Source organism: Macrotis lagotis, chromosome 5 (assembly GCF_037893015.1).
Source record: "Macrotis lagotis isolate mMagLag1 chromosome 5, bilby.v1.9.chrom.fasta, whole genome shotgun sequence".
Lineage (NCBI taxonomy): Eukaryota > Metazoa > Chordata > Mammalia > Peramelemorphia > Peramelidae > Macrotis > Macrotis lagotis.
In genome coordinates, this window is record NC_133662.1 from 15,529,857 (window position 1) to 15,554,987 (window position 25,131).

Genomic DNA, 25,131 nt, shown 5'->3' on the forward strand with positions numbered 1-25,131 from the left:
TCCATGATTGTAGAGCCCATATGGTAATAATGCTAATATATTTGGTGGTTTAGGGTTTTTTGTTTATAAGTAAAGAACTACATACAATCAAACCATGCCTGTTTGGCATAGCATCACCTGTAGAATATGTCCGTGGGATTGGGGTTCTTGGAAATATTACTTGAAGTGAAGATGGTAGAACTTTATCAGTGACTAGAAAGAGGGTGATTGAAGAGTTTAATAGAGCCACCCATCCCCCTAAACTACCAGGTTGTTTTTTGTCTGATCCAAGACATCTCCACAGGACTCATAATGAAGAGTGCTATCCATTCCCAGAGAAAGAACTGAATGCTATTGAAGCATACTTTTTTTTAACTTTCTTTACTTTTCTTGAGGGTTTTTTTGTGGGGGGAGTCTATATTTTTCTTCACAACATGACTATTATGAAAATGTTTTACATATTTTTGTCATATAGAATTGTTTACTTTCTCAATGGAAGGGGCATGGAGGGAAGAAGGGAGAGAATTTGGAACTCAAAGTATAAAACACAAACATTAAAAATTGTTTTTATATGTAAATGGAGAAAAATAAAATATTAAATAAATAAAAAAGGAAAAAATTAAGATATTGTTATCCCAAAGAAGCATAGCATTAAGGCATAAAGGTAGATGACATTTTAAGGACCACAGTGAGATTAGCCTTTTCCTTAGCACTTCCTTCTTGTGTTGGTTGTGGAGTATAACTGGCAAGGTGAAAGTGGAATTCTGAGAAGTCTCTTGGGCAAGTAATCTTCAGCATCCCTTGAAAATTAATGAAACAAGGTAGAAGTAGGTGGGACACCCAGGACTTCTCAGTTGTGGGTGAAACACTTTTGAAAGGAAACTTGCTGTCAACCAACATCTTTACTGAGGACTTTAAAGAAGACTATGACCACAAAAAGTAATCCTCTAAATACTTCTTCCTATACTTGATAACAGCACTCCTAAGAAATTCTTTTAAATAATCAGCTCTGTTCAGTGCAAAAAAAAAATAGGATTTAATTCTCTAAAGTGAATTTTACATGGAACATTTTAGTGATGTGCTTTTTTTTGGCAAAGCAATAGGGTTAAGTGACTTGCCTAAGGTCACACAACTAGGTAAATATTATGTTTCTGAGGTCAAATTTGAACTCAGGTCCTCCTGACTCTGGGGTTGCTGCTCTAATCACTGTACCACCTAGCTGTTTGCAGCGTATACAATAGGCACACCCACATTCCTTTCCCTTGGCAAACATTGACCAATATCCTGTGGAAGATCTTTTTGTTTATACTTTATTATATTAATGTAGTTATTATTATTATTATTATTATTATTATTACTGTTGAAATGGAATTGAATTTGCTAAGAGCAAATATTCTGTTGTAATGAGTGTTTTCCTTAAGTGAGACATTGAGCTGTCTATGGATCCAGATCACATGAAAAAAAATTATTTGGCTTTCTTCCTCTCTCTCTGGGAATTATTCTAATGACAGTCATTAATAGTCCATCTGATCAAAGACCTCAGGGCCCTCATTTCCTCTATTTGACCTGTGCATAGGAGTGTGAGATTTTGTGAAGGGTAACAGAGAGGCCTTGATTAAATAGAGAAAAAACTAAAAAAAACCCCACATTATTCAATAGTGCTGAGTACCATCTTGCCTGAAGATGAAGGATAGATGGGATAACCTTGATTAGTCAAGAGTCAAGGCAGAATCACACAAGGTAAAGCATGATACTTTAGGAGTCAGAATCCCCATTGCCCTATAATGTAGTAATTGTGTGATCTTGGGTAAGTCACTTATCTTCTCTGGCTTTCAGTTTCCTTATCTGTAAAATAAGGACTATCATTTCTGAGGTCCCTTCTAGTACTAATTTTATCATCAAGAAAAAAACCCCCCTAAGTCAAAAGTACTTAACCTTGTCTCTATGAATCTGTTTTTAAAAATATTTTGATAAATCATATTTCAATATGATTGATTGATTTCCTTTATAATTCATTGCATTGTATTATAATCTATTGTACTCCTTTGAAAAAATAATTTTGAGAGCAGTCTATAGATTTTATCAGACTGTCAGTGAGGACCATATCACAAACATTAAAAATTCCTTTGTTAGATTCAGCGTGATATTTGTATATAAACATGAATTATTATTATTATTATCATTATTATTATTATAATATGGTATTAATTGGACAAATAGGGGGTACAGTGGATAGACTACTAAGTCTGGAGTCAGAAAGATTAATCTTCAGACATTTAAGAGTTTTATGACCCTATTTAAGTAACTTACCCTTGTTTGTCTCAGTTCCTCATCTGGAAAATGAGATGGAGAAGGAAAATGAGGACTGCACCAGTATCTCTGCCAGGAAAACCCCCCAAAATGTCATCATGGAAAGCTGCACACAACAGAAAAATGACAACAAATATAATTAATTAAATATATAATTATAATAAGATAATAATGTCAATGATAATTGATATTCAATTAATAATCTTAATATTTTACAGAATAGTCCTGTGATTGCTGGGGTCCACAATTACAGTAAATAGATTATACTAGATCTCCCAGGTTCACACATTCTCAGAGAAGAGACCTCATTAGTCATCTAATTCCAGTCCTATAACAGCGGAACTCTCTTTAACATCTCTGAGAAGTGTCCCTTCACTGTTGCTTGATTGATTTCCTCCTAGTTCCCTCCTCCACCACCATACAGGAGACTCATTCCCTGCCTTTGCACCTTATGTATATTTATATTTTTCTTTCCCATTTTATGGCCTGCCTTCTCTTTAAAGCAAATAGATGTTTTGGACAACTGGCTGATTCAGTGGATAGACTGCCAAAATTGGAGTCAAGAAAAACTGAGTTTGAATCCTGCCTCAGACACATTTTGGTTGTCCTTTAGTCCCTCTCAGACCCATTTTTCTGATATGTAAAATTCAGAGAGCAAAAGCACCTACCTGATAGGGTTGTCATAAGGATAAAATGAGATAACCTATATAAAATAAATTATAAGCTTTGTCTTGCAAACCTTAAAACACTATAAAAATGCTAGTCATTATTATCATTTATTATGATTATTATAAAATGAGTAGTCCTTGAATACTCCAACATATACTGGTATCTGTCTTCTCCGAATTCAAAGAATCAAAGCATGCTACAGCTAAACAGACCTTAGAAACATCTCATCCAATCCTCTCACTTTATGGATGGAGAAACTGAGTCTTAGAGAATTTAAAAAATTTACATTCACCACAAGTGAGTGACAGAGTGAAGACTACTACAATTAATTCTAGGAAGTTTCTGAGTGCAAATCTATCTTCACACACTCACTAGCTGTGTGATGCTTGCCCAGTCTTTTAGTTTTCTCATCTCTAAAATGGGCTTTAATAATTGCATCTACCTTTGAGGATTCTTTAAAGATAAATGAGATAATATTGCAAAATTCCATGCAAACCTCAAGTGCCAGTTATTGTTATGAGTCCAGGGTTCTTTGAATTGTACCCCAGGAAATTTAATTCTCATAATCTAGTAGCCTGGAACTTCTGGGACAGAGCCAAGATGGTGATGTGAAGCTAACATGCTCCCAGAGCTTTTCCCTATCAAAGATAAATGAAGCCTTTATGCTGACATTCACACTACAGATCCCATCAGGAAAAAGAGAATATTCAAAGGAGTTTTCAATTGTAGACATCATAGTGGATCTTCAGTGAAGGTTTGTCTCTTTGGGGGAAAAGGGGAAGTAAAGTTCAGGAGGTGGGAGAGTAGGAAAGCTAGCAGGAGGCTTTTAGCCACAGTGCAATTCAGATCCCAATAGTTTAACTACAGCAGAGGTCCCAGTAGCTAGATACCAAGTCAACAGGGAGGACCTCAAACACAAAGTCTGAACCATGGGAACACTGGGATAAAAGACAGGACTGGGTTGGGAGCAAAATACTGTTAAGTTAGAACCTGGACATAAAGGAGAAAACAAAGCTCTGCAAAGGCAAGACCTGGAATACATAGGAAACATCCTGGCCAACAACAAGCTAGGGATCAGACCCCACCCCCAACAAAAAAAATGGGATCTATACTCCCTGTACCCCAGGAGCAGAACTAAAAAAACAAAGATGAACAAAAAAGAGAAAAGAGAGTTCACTATAGAAAACTATTTTACAGACAAAGATGATAGCAATTCCATGTCTGAAGAAGAAAGCAGTGAAAAATCACTCACAGGTAAAGTATCAAAACAGTCTACAAATTGGACTCAAATACAAAAGCTCATTGAAAAACTAAAAAATAATTTTAAAAAAGCAGAGGAAGAAGAAAAATGGAAAAAGGAAATAAAAATCTTGCAGGAAAATCGTGACAAGTTGACCAAAGAAATCAACTCCATTAAAAGTACAAATAGCCAACTGGAAAAGGAAACACAGAAGCTAATTAAAAAAAAACCTAAAAATTAGAATTGAACATATAGAAAGCAATGAACCTCCAAGACTATAAGATTATAATTAAACAAAATAAAAAGGCTGAAAAAATTGGAGAAAATGTAAAGTACATTTTAGGGAAAATGAATCACCTGGAACATATAACCAAGAAAGACAATGTATGAATCATCTGGATTATCAGAAAACCTGGATCAAAAAAGGACCAGGAAAACATCATGAAGGAAATTATAAGGGAACAAGATAACATTATAACCATTGAAAGAATCCACAGAACTCCTCCAGAAAGAAACTGCAGGATAAAATATCCAAGGGCTGTAATAGCCAAATTCCAGAACTCTCAAATAAAGGAGAGATTATCATAAGCAGCAAAAAGAATGCAATTCAAACACAAGGGAAACACAATCAGATTCACACAGTACATATCAGCCTCAACACTGAAGGATCAGAAGAACTGGAATAACATATTTTGGAGAGCAAAGTATCTGGGATTACAACCCAGAATTTACTAACCTGAAAAATTCAGCATATAGAAAATATGGATGTTCAATGAAATAGAGGACTTCCAGAATTTCCTGGAAACTGATCAGAGAATTCTATCACCAAATTCACAACTCGAGAGCTGCATTAAAAAAGATAAATGTAAAGGGGAAGGAAAAAACAAAGTAAAACCAAACCAATGTTGGTCAAGACCATCAAATTGTATATAATCCTAAAAGGGAAGAGAATAAAACTTCTAATTCTTTAGAACTTTACTTCTCTTAGGATAATTAAAACAAGGTGAAGAGAAAGAACAAAGGTTATGGGTATAATTGGGTCTTATCTCTCCATTGAAGGGGACCAAGAAGACATTACTATGTTTGAGATAAAAAAAAAAACCCTGTTACCTTTAAACTTAAGTGTCTCATTATACTTTGACCCACTTTTAATTCTCCTGTGCTTAGCACCTTGTCTAAAGAGGGCATCATAAACTAGAAGGACCTGAGTTAGTGTCTCTGTAACTTAAGTTCTCAGGTGAGACCTCCAGAGCCTCCCCGTAATTAAAGATCATTAAGATTCTTGCAGTTAATTGGATCAGGGTTTGATTTATCAGGTACTTCACTTAAAAATGGGTTAAGTACCCTGACCCTGGGGGGGGGGGGTAATGTGTGAGAGAAAATAGGTCTGGAGGGAGGGGCACAAATAGTTCAAGAAATGATATGGCTTTGGATGATACTTTGACTCATGAGGAGTATTGTGTGTCCTTGAAAGATCCTTGCAAAGGGGGTAAAGTAAAAATGATATATTTATAATTCTATTATAATTATAATTGATGTGTCAATGTTACTTATCAAGCAATCAAGCAAACAATCTGTGATGATACTTTGATAACATCATGAGTTTATCAAGCAATCAAATAATCAAACTGTGATTGATGATACCTGATTAATGGTTTTTAGAATGATAAATAACACCAAGGGAAGAGGCACAAAGATTTATAATTGCTGAGGGAAAGAAGGGAGAATGTGAATGCTGAGTAAATTCTATTCAATAGATTTAGAAAGCGAGTACAAGATAAATTCCCACTTGGGTTTAAAAATCTAATCTAATCTAATCTATAGGGAAAGGGGAGACTAGGAAAGGAAAAGATAAGGGAAGAAGGGACTGAAAAAGGGAAGGTGAAGGTATAAGTGAAAATAGAAAGAAAAGTCAAAGGGAAAAGGTAATAAAATCTTGGTGAGGAGGAATAAGAGAAAAATATAAATGAAGAAAAATAGCATGGAGGGAAACACAGAATTAGTAATCTTAAAAGAAGATGTGAATGGGATGAACTGTCCCATAAAACAGAAGTGGATAGTAGAATGGATTAAAAACCAGAATGAATTCAAAACAAGAAACACGAGGGGTGGTCCACCAGAGTGAAAGAACCTCAGCCTCCAGGAGGCAGACCCAGGCCACTGGGAGCCAGCTGTCAGCAGCGGGGGAGTCTCCTGAGTTCCACCCCAAGGAGCACCGGGCACAAAGTGGGGGAACAGCGGGGGACCTCTGCCAGAGCGAGCACATGAAACTCAGCCCTCAGGGCACACAGCAAGCCACTTGGTCTTTCAGCAGCCCAGATCCAGGAACAGAAGCAGGAGGAAGAGGTAAACAGGAGCCCCCAGGGCATGAGCCCATTGAACCTAGGGAGGGGAGTGAAGAGATAGACTGCAGAGCTCTGACCCTGGAACAGGACTCTGGGTGTCTGACCACATTCAGATCCTGATCGCCATCTAGCCCCCCCCCCCCCCATAGAACAGCAGGGGCCCCCTCCAACTCAGCCCCGTGGCAGAGGGAGGTGCATATGGTCATTCACAGACCAGGAGGGAGGACAGAGCCTCACACACTGAGATCCTTGTGGAAATGTCCCAAAAGCTCAGGAAGCACCCCAAAACCAGGCTCAGGCTGGGAAAATGAGCAAGCAGAGAAACAAGAGGAAGACCATTGAGAAATATTTTGCATACGAGCCCAAGAAGGATCAAAATACTCAGTCTGAAGATGAGGAAGCACAAGCTTCTGCATCTAAAGACTCCAAGAAAAACAGAAATTCGCTCAGGCTATGACAGAGCTCAAAAAAGACTTTGAAAATCAAATGAGGGAGTTAGAAGCAAAACTGGGAAAAGAAAGGAGAAAGATGCAGGAAAAACATGAAAATGAAGTCAGCAGCCTAGTCAAGGAAATCCAAAAATATGCTGAAGAAAATAGCATGCTAAAAACCAGCTTAGGTCAAATGTCTAAAACAGTTCAAAAAGTTATTGAGGAGAAGAATTCTTTAAAAAGCAAAACTGGCCAGATGGAAAAAGTGATAAGAAAACTCTGAGGAGAACAAATCCTTCAGACAAAGAATGGAACTCAGGGACATTGATGAATATATGAGAAACCAGGATTCATTACTTCAAAACCAAAAAAATGCAAAATTAGAAGAAAATGTGAAACATCTCATTGAAAAAACAACTGATATGGAAAACAGACTTAGGAAAGATAATTTAAAAATTATTGGAATACCTGAAAGTCATGATCAGGAAAAGAGCCTTGACATCATTTTCAAAGAATTACTACAGGAAAATTGCCCTGATATTCTAGAAGCAGAGGGTAAAATAGAAATGGAGAGAATCCACTGATCCCCCCAAGAAAGATATCCCAAAAAACCAACCCCTAGGAATATTATAGCCAAGTTCCTGAACTCCCAAGTCAAAGAGAAAATATTACAAGCAGCCAGAAGGACACAGTTCAAATATCATGGAGCTGCAGTCAGGATCACACAGGACTTAGCAGCAACTACATTGGAAGCTCATAGGGCTTGGAATATAATATACCGGAAGGCAAAAGAGCTTAGAATGTAACCAAGAATCAACTACCCAGGAAAAATGCATGTCCTCTTCCAGGGAAAAAGATGGACTTTCAATGAACCAGGGGAATTTCAAATGTTCCTGTTGGAATGGCCAGAGCTGAACAGAAGGTTTGATCTTCAGATATAGGACTCAGGTGAAGCATGGAGATTGGAGGAGAAGGGGAAAATATGAGGGACTTAATGATAATGTACTGCGTGTATTCCTGCATAGAAAAATGACACTGATAATACTCATATGAACCTTCTCAGTTAATAGAGAAGATAGAGGGAACTTTTATAGTTGAAGCACAGGAGAAAGCTGAATTTGAAGATAAAATACAGTGTAAAAATGGAGTCAATAGAAAAAAAAGGGAAATGTGATGGGAGAAAGAAAAAGGAGAGGGGGAATAGGCCAAGATATCTCATATAATAAGTTTTTTTTTTTATTACAATGAGCTATCATGATCATATGGAAGCGGGGAAGGCAAGGGGGAATGAGAGAATCTTTGCTCTCATCAGAGGTGGCTAGGAGAGGAAATAGCATATATACTCAATGGGGTATAGGCATCTGGAGTAAGAAGAAAAGGGGAGGGGACAGGGGGAATGGGTGGATGTGAGTGATGGAGGAGAGGATGGACTGTGGGGTGGGGGAGAGTAGTCAGATATAACACATTTTCTTTTTTGCTTCTAGCAAGGGGTTGGGATTGGATGGCCTATCCGGGACCATAGGGCCAGGTGGATTCTGGGCCTAAGGGGTGGTAGGGAGGCTCGGGGCTTCTTGGCCCCAGGACCAGGGATCTGTCTGCTGTGCTACTCAGCTACCCTACAGCAGAGTCAGAGTGAAAGGAGAGAGAAAATATAGTACATGGTAGTGGAGAAATATGAAAGGAGAAAGTTTCCGATCAACAATGGCAATGGTAGAAAAATATGGAAGTAACTTTTGCAATGGACTTACCATAAAGAATGTGATCCACCTGTGACAGAGTTGTTGGTGTTGGAACAAAGACTAAAGCACATTTATCATTGTTATTATATTATTATTATTATTATTATTATTATTATTAGGGGGGGAGTGCAGGGCAAATGGGGCTGGGTGGCCTGCCTGGAGCTACATAGTAGGGTGATCTTTGGGTGTCTGAGGCTGGATTTGGAACTGGGTGCTCCTTGCTCAAGAGCCAATGCTCTGTCTGCCACCCAGCCACCCCTACTATTATTACTATTTTATTTGGGGTCTTTTTTTCTTTTTTTTTGGTTTTTGTAGGGTATTGGAGTTGGGGTGGCTTGCATGTCTCACGGCTGGGTGATTATTGGGTGTATGGGCCGGATATGGGCTCAGGTGCTCCTGGCTACAGGGCTGGGGCTCCATCCATTGTGCCACCTGGCCATACCTACAATCATTACTATTATTTTTTTTAATTTTAATTTGTTCTCTCCCCTTTACTTTATCGCTCAAGCGAGTCTATATTTTGTGGGGGGAGGGGTATTCTGTTTACTCTTAAGCAAGAATATTTTATAAATGTATAAAAATATTTGTATAAAAATATAATAAATAAATATTAAAAAAACAAGAAACACATTTGAAGTAGAGAGATACACAAAGGGTAAAGGTAAAAGGTTGGAACAAAATATATTATGCCTCAGTTGGAGTAAAAAAATTCTGGGGTAGCAATTCTAATGTCAGATAAAGTAAAAGCAAAAATCAAATTCATTAAAAGGCATAAGGAAGGAAACTACATCTTCTTAAAAGGCTATATCATTACTAAACATGTATGCACCTAGTGGTATGACATCCAAATTCCTAGAGGAAAAGCTGAGTATATTACAAGGAGTCATAGACAACAAAACTTTAATAATGAGAGACCTCAATCTCCCTCCCTCAGAAGTAGATAAATCTATCAGAAGGAAGTTAAGAAGGTGAATGAAATCTTCGAAAATTTAGATATGATAGATCTCTGGAGCAATTTTAGTGGGGATAGAAAAGAATATGCCTTCTTCTCAGCAGGTCATGGCACCTACACCAAAACTGACCATGAACTCAGTCACAAAAACCTTATAATCAAATGCAAAAAGGCAGAAATAATAAATGCACACTTCTCAGTCAATGATGCAATAAAAATTACATGTAATAAAAAGTCACGGGGACAGCTAGGTGGCACAGTGGATAGAGCACTGGCCCTGGAGTCAGAAGTACCTGAGTTCAGATCCGGCCTCAGACACTTAATACTTGCCTAGCTATGTGTTCCTGGGCAAACCACTTAACCCCATTGCCTTGCAAAAACTAAAAAAAATAAAATAAAATAAAAAAATAAAAGGTCACAGAAAGATAAATCAAGAACTAATTGGGAATTGAATAACTTTATCTTAAATAATAGGTAGACCAAACAGCAAACAGAAAGAGATCAATGAATTGGGTATGCAACTAAAATAGCTAGAAAAAGAACAAATTAAAGATCCCCAATTAAATACAAAATTGGAAATTCTGAAAATCGAGGGAGAGATTAATAAAATTGAAAGCAAGAAAACCATTGATGTCATCAATAAAAACTAAGAGTTGGTTTTATGAAAAATCCAGTAAAATAGACAACCTTTTGGTTAATCTGATTTAAAAAAGAAAGAAGATAACCAAATCACCAGTATCAAAAATGAAAAGGGAGAAATAATCACTAATGAGGAGGAAATTAAAGAGATAATTTGGAGTTACTTTGCTGTACTGTATGCCAATAAATTGGATAACCTGAGTGATATGGATAAATATCTAAAAAATATAAATTACCCAGATTATCGAAGAGGAAATAAATGACTTAAATAACCCCATTTCAGAAAAAGAAATTGAAGAAACCATCATTAAACTACCTAAAAAAAGGTCTCCAAGTCTATATAAATTTACAAGTGAATTCTACCAAACATTTAAGGACCAATCAATTCCTAGTCTACAAAAACTATTTAAAAAAATAGGAGACAAAGGAGTTCTGCCAAACTCCTTTTATGATACCAATGTGGTGCTGATACGTAAACCAAGTAGAACCAAAACAGAAAAGAAAATTATTGACCAATCTCCCTAATGAATATTGATGCAAAAATCCTAAATAAAATTTTAGCAATGAGACAATATCAAGTTATTACTAGGAAATTGCACCATGATCAGGTAGGATTTATATTAAGTAGGCAAGGATGGTTCAACATTAGGAAAACAATCAACATAATTAAACATATCAATAGCAAAATGAACAGAAATCATATGATTATGTCAATAGATGCTGAAAAAGACTTTGATAGGGCAACTAGGTGGCATAGTAGATAAAGCACCAGCCCTGGAGTTAGGAGTACCTGGGTTCAAATCTGATCTCAGACACTTAATAATTACCTAGCTGTGTGGCCTTGGGCAAGCCACTTCACCCTGTTTGCCTTGCAAAAACCTAGAAAAAAAAGCCTTTGATAAAATACAACATACATGCTTATTAAAAACACTAGGAAAATTTAGAAATAATGGAGTTTTCCTTAAAAAGAATAAATCACATCTATCTTAAGCCATCAACAAATATTATATGTAATGGGAATAAACTCAAAACATTTCCAATAAAATCAGGGGTGAAACAAGAATGCCCATTATTATCATTACTATTCATTGTAGTATTAGAAATGGTAGCAGTAGCAATGAGAGAAGAAAAAGAAATTGAAGGAATCAGAATTGGCAATGAAGAAGCAAAACTTTCACTCTTTACAGATACTATAATGGTATCCTTAGAGAACCTGAGAAAATCATCTAAAAAATCTCCTTGAAACAATTAACAAATTCAGCAAAGTAGCAGGATATAAAATAAACCCACATAAATCTTCAGCATTTCTAGGAACACCAAAGCCCAAGAGTAAGAGACAGAAAAAAGAAATTACATTTAAAATAACTATAAGACAGCATTAAATACTTGGGAATCTACCTCCCAAGACAAACCCAGGAACTGTATGAACACAATTACGAAGTGCTTCTCACCCAAATAAAGTCAGATGTAAAGAATTGGAAAAATGTCAAACACTCATGGCTAGGTCGAGCTAATTCTCCCCAAATTAAATGACTTATTCAGTGCCAAACTAATCAAACTATCAAATAACTACCTTATGGAGCTAGAAATAGTAATAACAAAACTCATCTGGAACAATAAAAAGGCAAGAATAGCAAGGGAACTGATGAAAAAAAATGTAAAAGGAAGGTAGCCTAGCTCTATCATGTCTAAAATTGTATTATAAAGTGGCAGTCATCAAAACTGCCTAGTATATAGGGGAGGCTACGTGGAGTAGTGGATAAAGCACCCGCCCTGGAGTCAGGAGTACTTGTGTTCAAATCCGGTCTCAGATACTTAATAATTACCTAGCTGTGTGGCCTTGGGCAAGCCACTTAACCCTGTTTGCCTTACCAAAAAACCTAAAAAACACTGCCTAGTACTGGATAAGAAATAAATGGATCAATGGATTAGGATAGGTTCAAAAGAAGTCAAAGTAAATGACTACAGAAATATACTATTTGACAAACCCAAAGACATCCCAGAAGGGATAAGAACTCACTATTTGACAAAAATTGTTAGGAAAACTGGAAAATAATATGACAAAAACTAGGCAGACATCCATATTTCATACCCTATATCAAAATAAAGTCAAAATGGGTACAGGTAAAGAGCAATAACAAGGATAAATTAATAGATCAAGAAATATTCTGTTTATCAGATCTTTGGAAAGGGGATAAATTTATGACCAAACAAGAATTAGAGCACATTATAAAATGCAAAATGAATGATTTAGACTATATTAAATTAAAAAGGTTTTGCAATAATAAAAATCAATGCTGCCAAAATTAGAAGCAAAGCAGAAAGCTGAGAAACAATCTTCACAACTAGGATAAAGGTCTCATTTTAAAAATATACAGAAAATTGCATCAAATTTATAAGGTCCAAATCATTCCCCAACTGATAAATGGTCAAAAGGATATGGACAGGTTGCAAGTGAAGAAATTAAAGCTATATATAATCATATGAAAAATGCTCCAAATCCTTATTGATTAAAGAGATATCATCTTACACTATCAGACTGGCCAAGATGAGGAAAAGGGGAAATGATCAATATGAGAGGTTGTGGAAGGATTTGCACATTGATGCATTGCTGGTGGAATTGTGAATGGATCCAGCCTTTCTGGAAAGCAATATAGAACTATGTCCAAAGAGCAATAAAACTATTCATACTCTTTGACCCAGCAGTGCCAATTCTAGGTCTATAACCAAAAGAAATTATAAAAAAAAAAAGTAAAAGTCCTACATATTACAAAATATTCATAGCAGTTCTTTTTGTAGTGAAAAAGAATTGGAAATTGAAGGGATGCCCATCAATTGGGGGGATGGCTAAACAAGTCATAGTACATGAAGACTATTGTTCTATATGAAACTATAAATGATCAAACTCTAAAGAAGCATGGAATATGGGGCGGCTAGGTGGCATAGTGGATAAAGCACCAGCCCTGGAGTTAGGAGTACCTGGGTTCAAATCCAGTCTCAGACACTTAATTACCTAGCTGTGTGGCCTTGGACAAGCCATTTAACCCCATTTGTCTTGCAAAAAATCCTAAAAAATAAGCATGGAATGACTTATGGGATCTGATGCTGAGCAAAGGGAGTAGAACCAAGAGAACAATGCACACATCAGCAACAACATTGTGAGATGAACAACCTTAATGGAAGCAGCTCCTCTCAGCAGCTAGGACAAGTGTATTAGACTGACTACAGACTATATTATCTTCATCCAGAGGAAGAAAAACAAAACAAAACAAAACACATAAAAACCCCTTCAGAATCTGATGAACACTTTATTTAAAACATCTCTAATGTGTCTCTTTCCCTTAATCCTAATTCCTCATGCCAAAAATTACTAATCTGTAAACGTGAATCAAAATATGTATGACTATTTGCTGCTGAGGGGAGATGGGTGGGAAGGGAGGGTAGAAGGAAATTTTGTAACTTAAAAATTTACATGTGTATATGGATGAAAAAAATAAATAAATTTTTAAAAAATCTAGTAGCCCTCCTGAGGGTCCCAGAGAAGAGTGGTTAAAGCAAGAATCACAACCTGGCTAATCCCTGGTTGTTCTAGGAGTGATCATTCTGTCTAGGTCCTAATTTTGACTTTTCTCCTTGCTTGTGTGGCCTTGGATAATTCATTTAACTTTTTTGAGCCTCAGTTTCTTCTTCTGTAAAATGAAGGGGTTGGAAGTGATGATCTCTCAAGTTCCTTCCAGTCTTAAATTGAATAATGCTATGAAAGGATGGCTACTAACTAGATTGGAATCCCCTAAGGCCAGGTACCATGTTTTGTGATTGACTTTTGTCTCTTACAATTCACATCATAGTGCTGAGCCAATAGGCCTTTAAAAGATATGATTTGATGGATGATTGTCTTGCCACATTTCGCTTTCAATTCCTGTTCATCTTTCATTCAGTTGCCAAAGGAATTCTCCTAAAGTGGAAGTTTTATCTCCATGTTATAACCCCCCTTACTTCCATTTCAGGAAACTTCAATGACTATCATTTCCAGGATCAAATATAAAATCCTTTGGTTGATTTTTGAATCCCTTAATAAGCTGTTCTTTTCTCTTTTTAGTATTATCATTATACTTTTCATTCAGCCTCATCATTGTTCTTCAAGCAAAATACCCCATCTCCCAACATTGAGAATTTTCAGCAACTGCTGTCCATGTCTGAAATTCTCTCCCTCTGTCATTTTTGTTGCCTCCTGACTTCCCCCAAATCCAGCTAAAATTCTACCTTATACAAGAATCCTTTCCCAATCTCCCCACCCCAAGTTCCAGTGCTTTCCCTCTGCTTTTTAACTCAGTTTTATCTTGTATATATGTACATGGTTCTTTTCATGTTGTTTCCCACCTCCAGAGCAGCAACTGTCTTTTGCCTTTTTTTGTATCCCCTTCACTTAGTACAGTGCCTAGAAATAGCAGGCACTTAATAAATGCTGACTGACTGGCAGTTTATTTCATTATCCTTTTTAAATTCTACTGGAAAACCAAATTGCCAACAAATACACTATATCAAAACTGACAGGGATGTTTTCTTCCTTTACTAAAAGAGCCCAATGATTTGAGAATTGGAAGAGACCTCAATAGCCATTCAAAAATAGCCAATATTTATATAGTATTTATTATTTTCCAGGCTACAATTATTATCTCACTTCATGCTCACAATATCCCTGGGAGACAGATACTGATATTTTATCCTCATTCTACAGATAAGGAAATTGAGGCACACAGAGAATAAATGACTTGTCTTAGGATCATATAGCTGGAAAGTATCTAAAACTGGATTTGAACTTGGTCTTCCTGATTTCAAGCTCAATACTTTACTTTCTACCGCTAGTTGCTCCAAAATGAAAGAAATAACTGCTATAACATGCCTGAGAAGTAGTTAGCAAACCTCTGCTTGAAGACCATGTCTGTACTGAGACCAGAGAGTTATTTCAGATTTGTTAATCGATTGGATGTTGGTCTTCATTCTTAAAGAGGATGAAAACAACATTAACTTTGTCAGAGTCAAGTTAAAGTGTGTCCAACTGTAGTTGATCTGAACAATATGAGCTTGGAAGACTCTCCACCACAGATCAGGCACAAATAGTTCATGTGAATTCTCTCACTTGTCTCAGATACAGGGTAAAGGACATATTCCTTACCTTAGGGACTTCCTTACATTATGGTCCCACACTCTTAGAGAAGTCCTTAAAAATATAAGACAGAATTAACAGAAATTTAAAATTATGAAATTTGTTCTAGGAAAGTGACAGAAGATTGTGCCTCAATATTATGGGAAGGCATAGTCTCTGAGCTCAAGGAGCTTCCAGTCAGACTTTATTAAATTCAACAAATATTCTCTATCACCTACTAGGTGCAGATCACTGTGAGGAACTTAGGATAAATAATAAATTAGTCCCTGCACTCAAAGAGTTTGCAGTCTTCAGAACTGGGAAGTATTGGCTTCACCTTTAGAGAGTTCTTGAGTCTAATGGGAAAGCAGTCTCTCACCTCAAGGAGCTTCTACTGTGATGGAGGAGATAGAAATTTGGTAAAATTTTAGTACAATTAAAATTTCACTCTGGCAATCCCTAGTGACTAAACCTCGCAATAGGTGCATCCCTATAGTTGTGCCCCAGATTTGGCAAGTCACAGTAGGGAATCTATCTATGTTAGCCATAATATTTTCCAATAAAAACAATAGAGAACTCAGAATCTTGCTTAAATTAAGCATGGCAGGCAAAGAGAAATTGATAGTAGCCTCCAGAAAGTGAACTGTTTAGTTTCTTCTAATGCTAAGTTATCACTATGTGTGTAGAAAGTATAAGCTGGTCTCCCTATCAGTAGAGGTAAAAAAGGGGCTTGAGGATCACTTCTGTGCTTTCCAAGTTGTCAAAGAAAATGAACCATGTCATAACGCTACTTAATAAACTCTAGTATCTCCCAATTATTCTTAGGACAAAAGTTTTCAAAGTATAGTCTATAGATTCCTGGGGACTCCCATGGCTCTTTTTTTTGGGGGGGGCTTCTGGCAAAAAACTATTTTCATAATGATATTAAGATGTTATTTGCCAATCTAAATGCTTTCTCCTTTTCCAACTACATATCCAAGTCCAAATTGTCTTCATACTCTTCAACCAAAATAACATATCACAACAGATTGAATGTAGAAGCATATATGAGAATCCAGCTGTCTTCTGTTAAGTCAAACATCAAAGAAATTTGCAAAAATATGTAAAACAATGTTACTCTTCTTGTGACTATTTTTGTTTTGGAAAATAGCTATTCTTTATAAAAATAAGTTATTTATATTAATACACAATGGGTTTATTATTGTTATTTTAAATGAACTGATTATTTTTTAATTATCTGATTTAATTTAATGGTAAATATTTTTTTTAAAAGTTCTTTGAGGGGGAACCTCCATCATTTTAAGAGTTTAAAATGATCTTTGCGAAGACCCAGGTTCTAGGATAATTTATAAATTCTTCTGCTTGGAATTTAAAGCACTTTTTAATATGTCTTTGGCCTACTTTCTCCCTGATACATTACTTTCCTTTACTTCCTCTTTGGTCTAGCTAAAGTGAACTTATTAGTGTTCCTCACACATAGCTCTCCTCATCCTGTTTCCAGTGCCTTTCTACTGACCATGTCCCATACCTCCTTATTTCTATCTCCTGGAATCCTTCACTTCATTCAAATCTCAACTCAAGCAATATTTTCTTTCTTTCTTTCTTTCTTTCTTTCTTTCTTTCTTTCTTTCTTTCTTTCTTTCTTTCTTTCTTTCTTTCTTTCTTTCTTTCTTTCTTTCTTTCTTTCTTTCTTCTCTTCTTCCTTCCTTCCTTCCTTCCTTCCTTCCTTCCTTCCTTCCTTCCTTTCTTTCTTTCTTTCTTTCTTTCTTTCTTTCTTTCTTTCTTTCTTTCTTTCTGCAAGGTAATAGGGTTGAGTGGCTTGCCCAAGGCCACACTGCTAATTACTAAGTGTCTGAGACCAGATTTGAACTGAGGTCCTCCTGACTCCAGGGCCAGTGCTGTATCCACTGTGACACCTAACTGTCCCATTCAAGTAGTATTTTCTAAATGAAGTCTTTACTTATCCCTTCTTTCCCCTCCTTCTTTGAACCTCCTAACACTTCCTCTGTATATCCTTGTGTATTCAAGACTTGAATTTGTGATGGAAAAGAAGCACCTTGAGAGCAGAGGATGGTTCATTTTTGTCATTATGTCTCTAACTGACATAGTCTGTCAGTAAGTCAATTAGTCAGCATATTTTTAAAATATCTAACACTTTAAAGTATTAAGCACTTACTGTTCCAAACATTGTTCCAAGTTCTGGAAATACAAAGAAGGGTCAAACTAATCCCTTTTCTCAAGGAGCTTATCTCAAGGAGTGACACCATGTAAGCAAGTAGGTATAACTTAAACAATCTATGGAAGGCTGGTATTTGATGGTAGCAGTCCCAAAGGGGAGAAGGTACTGATATCTACATAAGATTGGAAGAGCTCCCCTGCAGGAGACAGAATTTGAAATGAATCTGGAAGGAAGTTTGGAAAGCTAAATCCAGGTCATTAGGAGGGAGAATATTCCATGAAAAGGCAATGGAGTCTCTATATTCAAGGAATGACAAGTAAGACAGTGTAGTTGGATCAAGGAATATATAGAGGAAAGTAAAGTATGAGAAGACTAGGAAGGTACAAAGAAACAAATCTATCAATGAGTTTAAATATCCAAGAGAGGAATTTATTGTTGATTTTGGATGATAGAAAACTGCAAAGTATGTTTAATAGAAGAAAGGAAGGAAACAAATCTATGCAGACATGAAGACAAGAGTAGGCCAGTTTGGCTAGAACATAGAATGCATGAAAGAGATTAATGTCTAATAAGCCTATAAAATCAATGGTGTTCAGATTGTGAAAGAGCTTTTGTGGTAGGATTAATATTTATTAGCATTTTCCTGATGTAGCTTTTTGGTCATTTAAAAGTATAAATAGTCTCAACCATGTATGGTTGGGTGCCTCTCAGATTTGGTGTATTTTTAAAGACTACAAGAGTCACCATGCTCTATCCTTGATGCATGAATCCCCATTCCTAATGAACTTCAATGGTCTTTTACATGGTGGTAGGAGAAGAGGAATGTTTACTTCAAAGTTATAGTAAGAATATAAAGTTGCAAAGCATTTCCCTCAATTTGTAGAGGGGGATAGCTGTTTCCATATTCTTATTATCTCAGTCCCTTAAAAAGATTTGGTGTTACAGTTAAAGTAACCTTTATTTTGGGTGTACTACAAAACCTTTGCTCCATCAAATTCACTTCCAAATGTGGCATAGCTGATGGATGTCTAGGTTCATATTTTTTGCTACCTTTGAGCTGATTCAAGCCAATTCTTCCAAGATCTCTGCTAGTGCCTCATTTATAATCAGCTTCCTGAAAATGTTAGCATTACTGCAGTTCCCAGAATTCTGCTACTTTTCTGAACTTTTGGAGCTTATAAGGTTATAACACCTGCTTGTATGCTTTCACTAAAGACAAAAAAGATTAGTCATAACAGAAACAGAAGCAACAGCAGCTCAATAATATATTGAAGGCTCAATTTTCAGTGTATTTTAAACCTCAGAAACCATCAAATGCCACAAATAAGGTCATGATCTAGTAGTATTTTGTTTATTTCTAGACTTAATTGATAGAGAAAATGTTAATAATGCTGAGTAAACTTAAAAGTATGTCATTTGTGCATTTTTGTTTTGGAGAACCAGCTGGCAAACATTGCTAGCACACTCCCATAGCATCCCTAGTCTATATATAAAAGCCTTAATCTTCTTTCTCCAAAGCCCTTGCTTGTCTCCTCACTTAAACACAGCCAACAGGAAAAGAGAAAAAGAACAGGCTTGCATTGGCATGTTAGTATATTTTGAATGCACCCAGTTTCAACTCAGCAGCCAACCAATATTCTATCTCTTTACCACATCATTAGCAGACTGAAACCAGTCACAAAATGTCTTGGAATGCTTCAAATTGGGTAGAAGGGCCTCTCCTTACAAATTAATGTAATGGGCACCACTGGATGGCAAAGTGAATAGAGCATCAGCCCTGGAGTCAGGTGGATCTGAGTTCAAATCTGGTCTCAGACACTTAATATGTATTTTAGTTGTGTGATCTTAGGCAACTCATTTAACCCCATTGCCTTGCAAAAACCAAAAATAAAAAAAAAACCAAAACAACCAAATAAATTAAGGTAACTTTCCAAAAGCAAAGTCCTTAACTTCTTCAGATAGCAGACAAAGAGTGCAATGGCTAAATTGAGAATGGAGCTCCTGTACTGTGGTGCCCATTTCATGAGAATTGGTTGAAGTAACTAGGGCTAGAAACTGGAAAGGCCTAGAAAAGAAAAGACTTAGGGAAAATATGAGAGCTGTCTTCAAGCTGTCATTGGAAGATAAATTAGATAGTTTCTGCCCCATATGTCCAAAATAGAACTCAATTATCTTTCTCCCTAAACCCTTCTCACCTCCTACCTTCACAATTACTGTAGAGGGAAATACCATCCTCCCAAATCATCAGATTTAAAAGTTAGAAGTTATCCTCAACTCCTCACTATCTCTTACCCCTCCCCATAAACAATCTATTGCCAAGACCTGCCAATTTCACCTTTGTAACATCTTTAATATATAAATTCTTTCCTCTGACATGAGCATCCTTCTAGTGCAGTTTCTTTGCCCTTCACACCTGGATTATTGAAATCTTCTGTTTTTGGGGTTTGCCTACCTCAGGTCTCTCCCCACTCCAATACATCCTCTATTCAGTCTCTAAAGTGATTTTGCGAAAGTTCAGGTCCAATCATATCCCTCTGTTTCTTCCCCTACACCCCCATACCTCCCCCCACCACTTAATAAAATTCAGTGGTCTCCTATTACTTCTAAGATCAAATACAAAATGCATTTAATGCACTTCATAACCTAGCCCCTACTACTTTTTCAGCCTTCTATATTTTACTCCTTGACAAGAACTTTTCAATTCAATGACACAAGACTCCTGGCTATTTCATGAACAAAATCTCCATGTCCTATTTTTGAACATTTTCTGGAATGTTCTCCCTTCCTTTTTCTGTCTTCTAATCTCCCTTACCTCCTTTAAGTATCAACTAAAATCCTTCCTTTTTATAGGAATCCTTCCTCAATTACTTGTAATTATAATGGCTTCCCCTTTTAATTTTTTCTGTTTAGTTTATTATTTTTATTTTAATTATCTCCTATTTTCCTTGTTTTATACAAACACACATACATATTCATTTGCTTGTTGTCTTCTCCATTATATTGAAAACTTTTTGAGGGCAAGGATTGTCTTTTGTCTCTTTTTGTACCCCCCAGAAATTAGCACAATGACTGGCAAGTAGAAGGTATTTAATAAATATATGTTGATTGATAGATCTCTTGATTTAGGAGGACAGAAGAACAAGGAGCCATGGACTGCCAGAGATTTAAATTCTAATAAGAGGAGCTGTCTGGTAGTAGAATGGGTTGCCTCTGTAAATAGTGGATTTCCTATAATTCGAGGCCTTGATGCAGGGGCTGGATGACCACTCATCAGGGATATCTTATTACTGGAAATTACTCTTTTATTATTTTTATTTTATTTACTGTTACTTATTATTATTATTATTTCTGATATTCTATAATTCTTATCTCACACTTCAATGGGTGGGACAAAATATCTGCCCTCAGAGTTTCCAGGTTGAAAGAAAAAGAGATAGAGTTTGTCCTTAGGGAGCTCTGTCACATACTACTCTAGACATAGAATAATAGTACCTTATAGAAGTATCGTTCTTAACCACTTCCAAAGTATTTTTGCCAGAACTACCTAATTTGATCCTCAAAACCACCTTGAGTAGTAGTTAGAGCAGGTATCATCATTTCTATTTTGTAGGTAAATGCACAGAGATGCAGTAACTCAGACAATAGCAGAGTTGAAACTAGAATTCAGTTGGGTATCATCTTTGAACTATGTAGAATGGAAGCTCATTGAAAGCAGGAGAGGCATCATTTTTATCCATTTCTGATGTGCTTAGTGAAACATTTGGCACATGGTAGATGAATAATAAATGCTCTTCATTCATTCCATCCCCCCCACCATTTTCCCTAAATCAGGTTGATCAAACTAGTCAAATAGCAGGAAACTAGAAGAAAACTGAGATGGGGGGGGGGAGGAAGGGAGTAAGTCAAGAGATGTAGTGCAGTAGTACCAGGGTGGAAAGAGCAAGGTAGGGCATCATGAATGAATGCTGCTAGAGCTACAGCCCATAAATCTCATTATTATTTTCCCCTTGTACTTTGGCTGCTGACAACTTCATACCACACTCTGCCTGTCTGGGCATCGAGCTGGGCAGGAGGGAATCCCACAGCCTGACCCAGGTTAATTACACAGTCCTCTTGAGATTTCCAAACTAGTGAGGTTAAAGCAACCATCACAGAGGTACAAGCATCACCACTACTGCTGCCCTGGCTCATGTGGGTGAATGGAACTGCCCAGTGCCAGCCCCGAGGTTAGTGCCTGAAGCTGGGGTGAACTGGCTGGAGGGAGGCAACATGCCCCTGTTCTTTAATAGTCCAATTATAGTCAATTCTTGCTTATCTTTTCCATAAGAGAAGAACAGAAAAAGCAGACAGTTGTTTTATCTAAATCCTCCTCATCCTTCAAGGACCAATTCAAGCCAAACTGCTTCCCTAAGGTTCTCCCTGATCTTCCCCATCTCCAGTCCATTCATCCCATTTGTAAAATGAAGATTATAATGGCATCTACCTGTAAGGGGAGGACAAAATGAGAGAAAATTTGTAAAGGAGATTGTAAGCCTTAAAAATGCTAGTTATTAACACTAATATCTAATGATGTTGTTATCATTGCTGCTTCTAAGACAGCTAGGTGGCACAATGGATAAAGTACCAGACTTGGAAGCAGGAAGACCCATCCTCCCGAATTAAAATCTGGCCTCAAATACTTGCTAATTCTGTGATCCTGGACAAGTCATTTAAACCTCTTTGTTTCAGTTTTCTCATCTGTAAAATAAGCCAGGGAAGGAAATGTCAAACCATTCCAGTTTCTTTGATAAGAAAACCCCAAATGGGATCACAAAAGATTGGACATGACTGAATAACAACGGAACAATATCTTGTACTTAAAAAGCCCTTGATAGTTTTCTTTTTAAAAAAATATTTATTTTTGACATTCTTTTTAAAAAATCAAGTTCTCAACACTTTATAGTTGTTAAAGAGCTTTTATTTTCATTATCTTCTACTAAGTTCCCTCTTTCTCCTATATATAAAAGATCCTTTGGAAAGTTATACCTCTCTTTACCCCACTTAACACCTGAAAAGTTATCCAAAGTTTGAGTCATTTTGTGGCTTAGCATCAGTTCAAAGCTTTTAGTTAATAAGCCCTACTATTATATTTTCTTTTACTTGCCCAAATAGATAGTTCAAAAATTCATTTTAACTCTTATACATTTCATATTTCACTTTGAATAACTGAGAAGCTTCTATGTAGAAAAGCTTGCAAAGGTTTTGAGTGAAGTTGCAGGATTCCTTTCAACTCTCATAATTCCTTGCAAATCAACTCTGGGATATGACTGAAAAAGCTGATTAGGACTGTTGGGAGTTTGCCCTATGACCAATCGGCAACCAAATGTATATTCAATAGTTCCATTGGACCCTGTAATCATCCTATGATACATTTCAAGCACATTGTTCACTACAATCCAGGAGAGGTCAGTAAAGGGGATCAGAAAGTCAAGTGAGTGAAGTTCAGGTGTAGTACCCCAAAGGCTAGGTATCAGTCAACTTTTTAATCAATGAACAAGTAGAACTCAAGTAAGCTCATCTAATCCAAAACATAGGACCTTTGGGAAAATCACCAGAATGGTGGCAGTGAAAGGAGAGATAGGAAGATTGAAAAAAACAAATTTTTTCTCATTTTGCAATATAACTGTCCCTTGACTATTCATTACTTCTTCCCATTTATGCCCAGCCTTCTCCAACACCCTGCCCCAGAATCTGAGTTTGCTTTAACTTCTCCACCCCACCCCAGAATCTGAGTTAAGTCTTTCCTGATGGAAAGCTGTACCTAAGAATAAAGAAAAAGTTTTCCCACATCTCTACCATATAACTCATGTGATTGCTTTAGGACTGTTGATAGGAGGTGCAAACGTGTTTCCTAATTTGAGATGATGGCATTTGGAATGCCTGTCACAAGCTATATTTAGTGCCTACTCCCCCAAATAGCAATAGTGATAAAATGCCTTTCTTAGCTCAACAATTTCAGACCAAATGGGGAAGCTTTATTGTTTCTTCATGTTGTTGTAGTTAATTTTAACTAATTTAATAGGGTTTGGATCTATAGGTGGAACTCCATTTGAACTGAGTGTAGCCATAGATGGAGGGAGTGGGAGTTGGTCGGGAAGCATTTTTTTTGGCTTTCAACAGGAAACTTGTTTGTCTCTGATTCTATTCCAGTCAGTATAAGGCTCTGTCTTGGTTGACTTGAAGGCAATACTATAATACTAATAACTTATATTTACTATGGCATTTTGTGGGCAGCTGTGTGGTGCAGTGGATACATACAGTGCTGGGCAAAACTTCAGGAAGATTCACTTTATAAATTCAGTCTTGTCTCAGACACTTAGTAGCTATATGACTGTAAGCAAGTCACTTAACCCTGTTTGCTGCAGTTTTGCCATCTGTAAAATGAGCTGGAAAAGGAAATGTCTAACCACTCCAGTACTTTAAAAAAAAACTCAGTGGAATCACAAGGAGTCAAAAATAACTGAATAATAACAATACAATATTTTTTGCACATTCTTCTGGCTTAATACTCATGATGACCCTATAAGGAAAGGTTGTTACTACCCTCATTTTACAGATGAGAAAGTTCATGTTCAGAGAGGGAAAGTGATGGGTCCCTAGTAAATGGAAGAGCCAAAACTTGAATACAGGTCTTAAAAAATGTTCTTTCTGGTACACCAAGTGGTTTTAGAGTATGATGGTAAGAATATAACCCTGAGTCAGGAGATAAGGGTTCTAATCCCCACTCTGTCACTAACTTGTGGTACAGTCTTGAGGGAAGTCACTTCATTTTTGAGGGTCTAAATTTTCTACTTTGAAAAATGAGACAAGATGAACTCTAGACCCTTTGACTTTCAAGATGCTATGACCTTGAATCTAAGCCAAGTTTCTTGGTCTCCTCTGACTTGCTTCATCTTTCTTTTTGCTTTTTAAATTTTATTTATTTATTTAAGGCAATAGGGTTAAGTGACTTGCCCAAGGCCACACAGCCAGGCAATATTAAGTGTCTGAGGTAAGATTTGAACTCAGGTACTCCTGACTCCAGGACTTCATCTTTCTTCTCCAGATGATTGTATTGGACAGTTCAGTAAAATAGAAGAGAGAAGTCTCAAGGGGATATTTAGAAGGCACATGGATCTTATTCTCTAATTTTGATATAGATTCTTTATAAAACAATAACGATTAGTAGTTACATGGCAGTTTAAGGTTTGCAAAGTACTTTACAAGCAATATCTCATTTTTTCCCTCACAGATACCCTATAAGATAGATTATTATTCAAATTTTGTATAGGAGAAAAGCAAGGCTAACAAGGTTAAGTATGTGTTCCAGTCTACATCTAGAAAATGTCTAAGGTGGCAGGAGGAGCTACCACTGCCATCGCTGGAAGGGATCATTCTGCTTCAAATCTTGAGACTCCAAAAACTCAACCATTTCAAGAGAAGTCAGTACCCAATCATCATCAACCACTGCTAGTCAAAGATAT

General features: G+C 36.6%; 1 long non-coding RNA gene across 1 annotated transcript in view; it reads right to left on the reverse strand.

Annotated features, from left to right (window-relative positions):
- Positions 1 to 25,131, reverse strand: part of LOC141489625 (uncharacterized) — a 177,681-nt gene that overhangs the window by 1,393 nt on the left and 151,157 nt on the right. Inside the window, exon 2 of the long non-coding RNA XR_012468954.1 lies at positions 2,290 to 2,395. This is a non-coding gene — a long non-coding RNA (uncharacterized LOC141489625). The remainder of the gene's footprint in view (positions 1 to 2,289; positions 2,396 to 25,131) is intronic.